A 9,481-nucleotide genomic window follows, 5' to 3' on the forward strand; every position below is an offset into this window, starting at 1 on the left:
AAATCAGGGATGAGGCACTCTGTGCTCTGGGAAAAACTGGCAGAACAGGCCTTCAGACAGTTAGATCTTTTCAGGAGAAGATTTTATGAGTCCCAATTCTTGGATCTTCTCATACCTAGAGAACCACTGACGTCATTAATGGTGAAATCTGCTTTGGCTATTAAGGAAAAGTTTACAATTAAAAGTCAAAATAGAGTAGCTATGGTTCAGATATCCTGGGAAATAACTAGATGATGCTATGGGTGTACTTTCAGATTAGACCTTGTATTGTTAAACACTTGAGTTTTCTGAGTCGTATCAGGCTTGGATGCCACCATTCTCAAAACAATGTCTGCTAGAAGCTAGTAACCTTACTTTTTATAAAACTAGGCAACTGGCTACCTGGCTACAAGTCTCCCTGAAGTGCCAGGTCCAGACTGGGTTTCAGGCCTATTCTTCTAAAAAGAAATGAGGTTTATTTTGTCTACTAAATTCCAGTTATCACTCCTCCAACTACTTCTAATTGGGTCTGGTACACCAAAACAGCAGACCAAGGGATTGAGATTTTAATCATACAAGGTGCAGATCTAGGACTGGGAACTCAGGAATACTTCCAATTCAGTGTCCATACTCCAAGCTGAGGCAGTCCTATACTCCATTTTGACAGGAAGTTATTACAGTCATAGTTGCCTAGTTCCCTAAAGTAAAACTGAGTAGAACTCTGTGGGGTTCTGGAGTAGAGATCAGTTCTGTGTTCTCCATTTCTTGTCTGTAGGATATAGGCTTCATTCAGCCTCCTTGACCTTCCCTGAGTTCCAAAGGGTGGATTCAAACAATTGCTAATCAGGGAAGGGAGGGGATACAGAAACAGGAAAAACAATCAAAGGTTGGTACAGCCTCCACACAGAGTCCTGGTTCCTTCTCAAAGAAATATGCATAACAATGTCTTTGAGCCCCCACCCAGGTGGAGGATGGTAACTTCAGACTGAACACAAGATTTCTGGAGCACAGCTCTGTTACCTCACCACCAACCAATCAAAAAGGGTCACAAAACCCGCAACCCTCACCCCAAGTGTTGCCTTCTGTTTCCGAGGACCAGAGATGACCATCCTGTTAGGTCTCCTGTTTGGCCCTTGTCTATTTCATCTCTGAGAGGGGCCAACAGTTTCAAACTAAATTGCTGTTACTACAAGGGTGGAAGCTGGTTTCAGATGTGGAACACCCCAACTTAGATCAGGTAGAGAGAGACTTCTGCTCTGCTAGGCAGGCCTATGCCCATGCACAGCAGGAAGAAGTTACGGAAGAAAGAGACCTCCGCCCCAATTCCCAAGAAGTATCTTGAGTATGAAGTCTCTCAGAGGGGAGTTGTTAGGGGAAGCACACTGATTGAAACCACCCACCCTGGCCAGGCACCAAAGTAACCATTTGTATGAGTTGTTTTATGACAGGAGATCTTGATAAGGAATACGGAACTAGTAAGCCACCACCAACTGGAAGAGGTCGAGAAAGGTCTAAAGGAGACACTGCGTGTTTGTCCACTTCCCAGAATCCCTCTTGCTAGCATCCATCTTGGCTGAGCGATGTGTGCGCCACCAGGAAAGACTCGGAATTAGAATGATTGGCCAAAGACCACCTGGAAACTAATCCCATCACCATAAAACCTGAGACTGCGAGCCACGCGGCAGAGCAGTTCTCCTGGGTTCCCTTACCCTACGGCTCTCCACCCGGGTGCCCTTTCCCAATAAAATCTCTTGCTTTGTCAGCACATGTGTCTCCTCAGACAATTCATTTCCGAGTGTTAGACAAGAGCCCAGTTTCGGGCCCTGGAAGGGGTCTGCCTTCCTGCAACACTTCCAGTGAACACCCAGGACTGATCTCCTTTAGGATGGACTGGTTGGATCTCCTTGCAGTCCAAGGGACTCTCAAGAGTTTTCTCCAACACCACATTTCAAAAGCATCAATTCTTTGGTGCTCAGCTTTCTTTATAGTCCAACTCTCATATCCATACATGACTACTGGGAAAACCATAGCCTTGACTAGACGGACCTTTGTTGGCAAAGTAATGTCTCTGCTTTTGAATATGCTATCTAGGTTGGTCATAACTTTCCTTCCAAGGAGCAAGCGTCTTTTAATTTCATGGCTGCAGTCACCATCTGCAGTGATTTTGGAGCCCCAAAAAGGAAAGTCTCTCACTGTTTCCATTGTTTCCCCATCTATTTGCCATGAAGTGATGGCACTGGATGCTGAGATCTTAGTTTTCTGAATGTTGAGCTTTAAGCCAACTTTTTCACTCTCCTCTTTCACTTTCATCAAGAGGGTCTTTAGTTCTTCTTCACTTTCTGCCATAAAGGTGGTATCATCTGTATATCTGAGGTTATTGATATTTCTCCTGGCAATCTTGATTCCAGCTTGTGCTTCTTCCAGTCCAGCGTTTCTCATGATGTACTCTGCATATAAGTTAAATAAGCAGGGTGACAATATACAGCTTTGACATACTCCTTTTCCTATTTGGAACCAGTCTGTTGTTCTCTGTCCAGTTCTAACTGTTGCTTCCTGACCTGCATACAGGTTTCTCAAGAGGCAGGTCAGGTGGTCTGGTATTCCCATCTCTTTCAGAATTTTCCAGTTTACTGTGATCCACACAGTCAAAGGCTTTGGCATAGTCAATAAAGCAGAAATAGATGTTTTTCTGGAACTCTCTTGCTTTTTCAATGACCCAGTGGACGTTGGCAATTTGATCTCTGGTTCCTCTGCCTTTTCTAAAACTAGCTTGAACATCTGGAAGTTCATGGTTCACATACTTCTGAAGCCTGGCTTGGAGAATTTTGAGCATTACTTTACTAGGGTGTGAGATGAGTGCAATTGTGCAGTAGTTTGAGCATTCTTTGGCATTACCTTTCTAGCAGTTATTTGTTTACATGTATTTTTAATATATCCATTAGATTATTTGATTAAATCTATGTGATTATTTGGGGGCAATAATCTCTTCAAATAAATATTGAGCAACCTGTTCAAATAAATATTTGTACCCACTTTATAATATAAAATGGCATTCCATTATTTAAATGTACATATATTTTATATATATGACCAAACTGATCACATGGACCACAGCCTTGTCTAACTCAATGAAAATATGCGACATGCCATGTGGGGCCACCCAAGATGGATGGGTCATGGTGCAGAGTTCCAACAAAACGTGGTCCACTGGAGAAGGGAATGGCAAACCACTTCAGTATTCTTGCCTTGAGAACCCCATGAACAGTAAAGATAGGACATTGAAAGATGAACTCCCCAGGTCGGTAGGAGCCCAATATGCTACTGGAGATCAGTGGAGAGATAACTCCAGAAAGAATGAAGGAATGAAGCCAAAGCAAAAACAACACCCAATTGTAGATGTGATGGGTGATGTAAGTAAAGTCCAGTGCTGTAAAGATCAATATTGTATAGGAATCTGGAATGTTAGGTCTATTAATCAAGGCAAATTGGAAGTGGTCAAACAGGAGATGGCAAGAATGAACATTGACATTTTAGGAATCAGCAAACTAAAATGGACTGGAATGGGTGAATTTAACTCAGATGACCATTATGTCTACTACTGTGGGCAAGAATCCCTTAGAAGAAATGGAGTAGCCATCACAGTCAACAAAAGAGTCCAAAATTCAGTACTTGGATGCAATCTCAAAAACGACCGAATGATCTCTGTTCGTTCCCAAGGCAAACCATTCATTATCACAGTAATCCAAGTCTATGCCCCAACCAGTAATTCTGAAGAAGCTGAAATTCAACGAGTCTATGAAGACTTACAAGACCTTCTAGAACTAATACCCAAAAAGAGATGTCCTTTTCGTTATAGGGGACTGGAATGCAAAAATAGTAAGTCAAGAGATACCTGGAGTAATAGGTAAATTTGGCCTTGGAGTACAAAATGAAGCAGGGCAAAGGCTAATAGAGTTTTGCCAAGAGAACACACTGGTCATAGCAAACATCCTCTTCCAACACACAAGAGAAGACTCTACACATGGACATCACCAGATGGTCTTTGCAGCCAAAGATGGTGAAGCTCTATAGAGTCAGCAAAAACAAGACCGGGAGCTGACTGTGGCTCAGATCATGAACTCTTTATTGCCAAACTCAAACTTAAATTAAAGAAAGTAGGGAAAACCACTAGACCATTCAGGTATGACCTAAATCAAATCCTTTATGATTATACAGTGAAAGTATAATGTGTGGAAGTAGAAGAACAAATAGATTCAAAGGATTAGATCTGATAGACAGAGTGTCTGAAGAACTATGGGTGGAGGTTCATGACATTGTACAGGAGGCAGTGATCAAGACCATCACCAAGAAAAAGAAATGCAAAAGGGCAAAATGGTTGTCTGAGGAGGCCTTACAAATAGCTGTGAAAAGAAGAGAAGTGAAAGGCAAAGGAGAAAAGGAAAGATATATCCATTTGAATGCAGAGCTCCAAAGAATAGCAAGGAGAGATCAGAAAGCCTTCCTCAGTGATCAATGCAAAGAAATAGAGGAAAAGAACAGAATGGGAAAGACTAGAGATCTCTTCAAGAAAATTAGATACCAAGGGAACATTTCATACAAAGATGGACACAATAAAAGACAGAAATGGTATGGACCAAACAGACGCAGAAGATATTAAGAAAAAGTGTCAAGAACACACAGAACTACAAAAAAGATCCTCATGACCCAGATAACCACAATGGTATGATCACTAACCTAGAGTCAGACATCCTGGAATGCAAAGTCAAGTGGGCCTTAGGAAACATCACTATGAACAAAGCTAGTAGAGGTAATGGAATTCCAGTTGAACTATTTCAAATCCTGAAAGATGATGCCATGAAAGTGCTGCACTCAATATGCCAGCACATTTGGAAAACTCAGCAGTGGCCACAGGACTGGAAAAGATCAGTTTTCATTCCAATCCCAAGGAAAGGCAGTTCCAAAGAATGTTCAAACTACCGCAGAATTGCACTCATCTCACATGCTAGCAAAGTAATGCTCAAAATTCTCCAAGCCAGGCTTCAACAGTCTGTGAACTGTGAACTTCCAGATGTTCAAGCTGGATTTAGAAAAGGCAGAGGAACCAGAGGTCAAATTGCCAACATCTGTTGGATCATCAAAAAAGCAAGATAGTTCCAGAAAAACATCTACTTTTGCTTCATTGACTACACCAAACCCTTTGACTGTGTGGATCACAACAAACTATGTAAAATTCTGAAAGAGATGGGGATACCAGACCACCTGACCTGCCTCCTGAGAAATCTATATGCAGGTCAGGAAGCAGCAGTTAGAACTGGACATGGAACAACAGACTGGCTCCAAATTGGGAAAGCAATCCATCAAGGCTGCATATTGTCACCCTGCTTATTTAACTTATATGCAGAGTACATCATGCAAAATGCTGGGCTGCATGAAGCACAAGCTGGAATCAAGACTGCTGAGAGAAATATCAATAACCTCAGCTATGCAGATGTCACTACCCTGATGGTAGAAAGAGAAGAACTAAAGAGCCTCTTGATGAAAGTGAGAGGAGAGTGAAAAAGTTGACTTAAAACTCAACATTCAGAAAAGATCATGGCATCCAGTCCAATCACTTCATGGCAAATAGATGAGGAAACAATAGAAATCATGAGATTTTATTTGGGTGGTGGTAGGTCCCAAAATGACTGCAGATGGTGACTGCAGCCATAAAATTAAAAGACTCTTGCTCCTTGGGAGAAAAGCTATGACCAACCTACACAGCATATTAAAAAGCAAAGACATTATTTTGCTGACAAAAGTCCATCTAGTCAAAGCTATGGTTTTTCCAGTAGTCAAGTATGGATGCTGACAGTTAGACCATAAAGAAAGCTGAGTGCTGAAGAACTGTGGTGTTGGAGAAGACTCTTGAAGAGTCCCTTGGACTGCAAGCAGATCCAACCAGTCCACCTAAAGGAAATCAGTCCTGAATATTGATTGGAGGGACTGATGCTGAAGCTGAAACTCCAATACTTTGGCCACCTGGTGTGAAGAACTGACTCACTAGAAAAGACCCTAATGCTGAGAAAGACTGAAGGCAGAAAAGGGGACGACAGAGGATGAGATGTTTGGATGGCATCACCAAATCGATGGACATGAGTTTGAGCAAGCTCTGGGAGTTAGTGATGGACAGGGAAGCCTGGCATGCTACAGTCCATGGGGTCTCAAAGAGTCAGACATGACTGAGCTGAACTGATATTTGATATAATCACTTGATTATTTGAATCTGTGATTATTATGGACAATAATCCCTTAAGATAGTCTCTTCACCTCCTGTACCCTTTGATAAAGGGTGCCTCATCATTTGATTATTAAATATATTTTTACATTATATGTCATATGGTTTATTATAATGTCTCCCCAGGTTTGTCACCAGGTGTTATTTTTTTTACCATGAAAGTTTAATTTTTATTATTTATTTTTTGGCTGCACCATGTGACTTGTGGGATCTTAATTCCCCAACCAGGGATCAAATCCATGCCCCATGATTGGAAGTCAGAGTTTTAACCACTGGACCACCAGGGAAGTCCCACTATGATTACAAATGTATTCCTTTGTGGTTTCAAGCAGTAATTATATGGCGCTCAGCAGATGAGTACAGAATACTGAAGCAGCCGCTGGCAGGGGCCAGAGTTGAGATCATGAAAGGCTTTCTAGACTCCGGAATCTGAAGGCCTGGGCCTTTTCAGTCTTGGGACTGCCCGTTTGGAATTCTTTCACCTGGTATGGCATGTCTCTGCTTCTTTTTCCCCTTCAATTGCCCTGGCTATTCCTGGCCCTGTGCTCCCCAATACACATTATAGGATCACCTTGCCCCGCCCCCCCCAAAATACTGTTGGGATCTTTGTTGTAATTATTTAACCCTATAGGCCTATTTGGTAAGACTATATTAAAAATGAGACTTATCTATTAACATGGTGTAGTCCTCATTCATTTTTCTTTAATGTCCTTCAAAAAAGTTTATGATTTTCTCCAGAGTATGTCTACCATGTGTTAGATTATTCCCAATTATTCAATATTTTAAGTTATTGTAATTATTAAATAAAATCATTAACATGTAATTAATATCTACTAATATGTATTTATTTAATTTATAATTAATATGTAATCAACTAAAAGCTGTTATAATAATTATTGCATTTAATTGAATTTTAAAGATTTTAAGCTGATAGAAATAGGATTTTTTGTATATTGACTTTGTGTCCAGCAACCTACCTAAATTCTTATTACATCTAATGATTTGTTGATGCTTTCAGGTGTTTTATCCAGACACCATAATCTAAGTTTTATTTTCCATTTCTTTTAAAAATGTTTATTATGGCATGATCTACATATCATAAAATCTACCCCCTTTGAAGCATTATTTGAGTGATTTTTGGTAAATGTAGCTGTGCAGCCACAATTATGGAGCTTTAGAACATACTTATCCTTTTAATTTTTCTGTGTCTCAACACGATTTTCATTTCTTTACCTCTAGTGCATTTGCTAGGGCCTTTGTGTAATTTTGAACAAAAGAATGGTAGGTGATTTTGGGCTCTAAAATCACTGCAGGTGGTGACTGCAGCCATAAAATCAAAGGATGCTTGCTCCCTGGGAGAAAAGCTATGACCAACCTACACAGCATATTAAAAAGCAGAGACATTACTTTGTTGACAAAGGTTCATCTAGTCAAAGCTATGGTTTTTCCAGTAGTCAAGTATGGATGTGACAGGTGTATCATAAAGAGAGCTGAGAGCTGAAGAACTGAACTGTGGTGTTGGAGAAGACTCTTGAGAGTCCCTTGGATTGCAGGGAGATCCAACCAGTCTATCCTAAAGGAAATCAGTCCTGAATATTGATTGGAAGGACTGATGCTGAAGCTGAAACTCCAATACTTTGGCCACCTGATGTGAAGAACTGACTCACTGGAAAAGACCTTAATGTTGGGAAAGACTGAAGGCAAGAGGAGAAGGGGACGACAAATGATGAGATGTTTGGATGGCATCACTGAGCCGATGGACATGAGTTTAAGCAAGCTCTGGGAGTTAGTGATGGACAGGGGAGCCTGGCAATACTGTATTGTGCAAATAATAAAAATGTCTTCCTCATAAAAGAAGGCTTTATCTCTTCAGAGTATTTGGGCTTTTATTTTAATTACTGGAACTTACAGGGAAGCTTGGCGTGCTGCAGTTCATGGGGTCACAAAGAGTGGGACACAACTGAGCTACTGAACTGAAGAACGGTAAGTACCATGGCTAATTCCCAATCTAAAATGGAATAATGTGGAACTTCCCTGGCAGTCCAGTGGTTAAGACTCCATGCTTCTACTGCAGGGGAGCCATAAAATGTTTTAAAATTTAGAAAATTTAAAAAATAATTTAAAAGTAAATAAAATACTTAAATATACATAAAATGGAATAATTTTTCCATTGTTTTACCACTCAGTATAATGCTTGGCTTTTTAGTTTGTTTTGAGATAATCTCTATCCATAAAGTTGCTTTCTAGCCCTAGTTTGATAAGTTTTGTTTGGTTTTTAATTATGAATGGGACATTGAATTCCATCCAATGTTTTGTCTTTGTCTATGGAGATGATCATAAGATTTTCCCTTAAAAAGGGCAGTTTCCAATTAGTCTTCCCACTGTGGAGGGCACTCCATGGTTTGTTGACAGTTCCCTGAGCTCCACCAGACTGGAAAAGCAATGCTCAGGTTAACCTAAGTTCAGCAAATTCCTTCCAAGACAAAACTAGCTTCATCTTTACTTGGTCTTTGGCCTGCATAATCTTTATTTTATTACCAGTTCCTGCATCTAAGACTTTTCCATTGTATTTAGTGGTGCTAGATTGTTTTTGCTTTTTTCCACTAGGAGAGTTGGTCCTCACTCCATCTCAGAGCAGAAAACAGGTCCTTTAGGTTTAGCACCAAGTATGTTTCGAATCTGTAACTGTCATGAATGGGGTCTCTCTTGGGATTCCCACTGTCATCACACATGCCATCCTCAGAGAAAGGCTGTTCCCATGACAAATTTCAGGAAAGAGCAGACAAAACCTTCCTCCTCAGTTTTTGGGAAAAAGTCAGGAGTCAGAAGACATGAGCCACTTCAAATGGATATAAACCACAAACCACCTACATCAAGTTACTAAAACAATGAACTTCAGGGGCTTTGCCCCCTTAGCTTCTGCAACTGTGGGTTTTACTATAGTTTCCCATTGAAAGTGAAACCGTTAGTCACTCACTTGTGTCCTACTCTTTGCAACCCCATGGGCTGTAGCCCACCAGGTTGCTCCGTCCATGGAATTCTCCAGGCAAAATATTGGAGTGGGTTGCTATTTCCTCCTCCATGGGATCTTCCTGACCCAGGATTGAACTCAGCTCTGCCACATTGCAGGCAGGTTCTTGACCATCTGAGCCACCAGATGTATCTTATGACAGTTTCCCATTAACACTGCTGAAAGTTGAGAGACAAAAGTAAGTTTACTAGTGTCAG

The sequence above is a fragment of the Oryx dammah genome, unplaced genomic scaffold (genome assembly GCF_014754425.2).
Source record: "Oryx dammah isolate SB20612 unplaced genomic scaffold, SCBI_Odam_1.1 HiC_scaffold_16, whole genome shotgun sequence".
Taxonomy (NCBI): Eukaryota; Metazoa; Chordata; class Mammalia; order Artiodactyla; family Bovidae; genus Oryx; species Oryx dammah.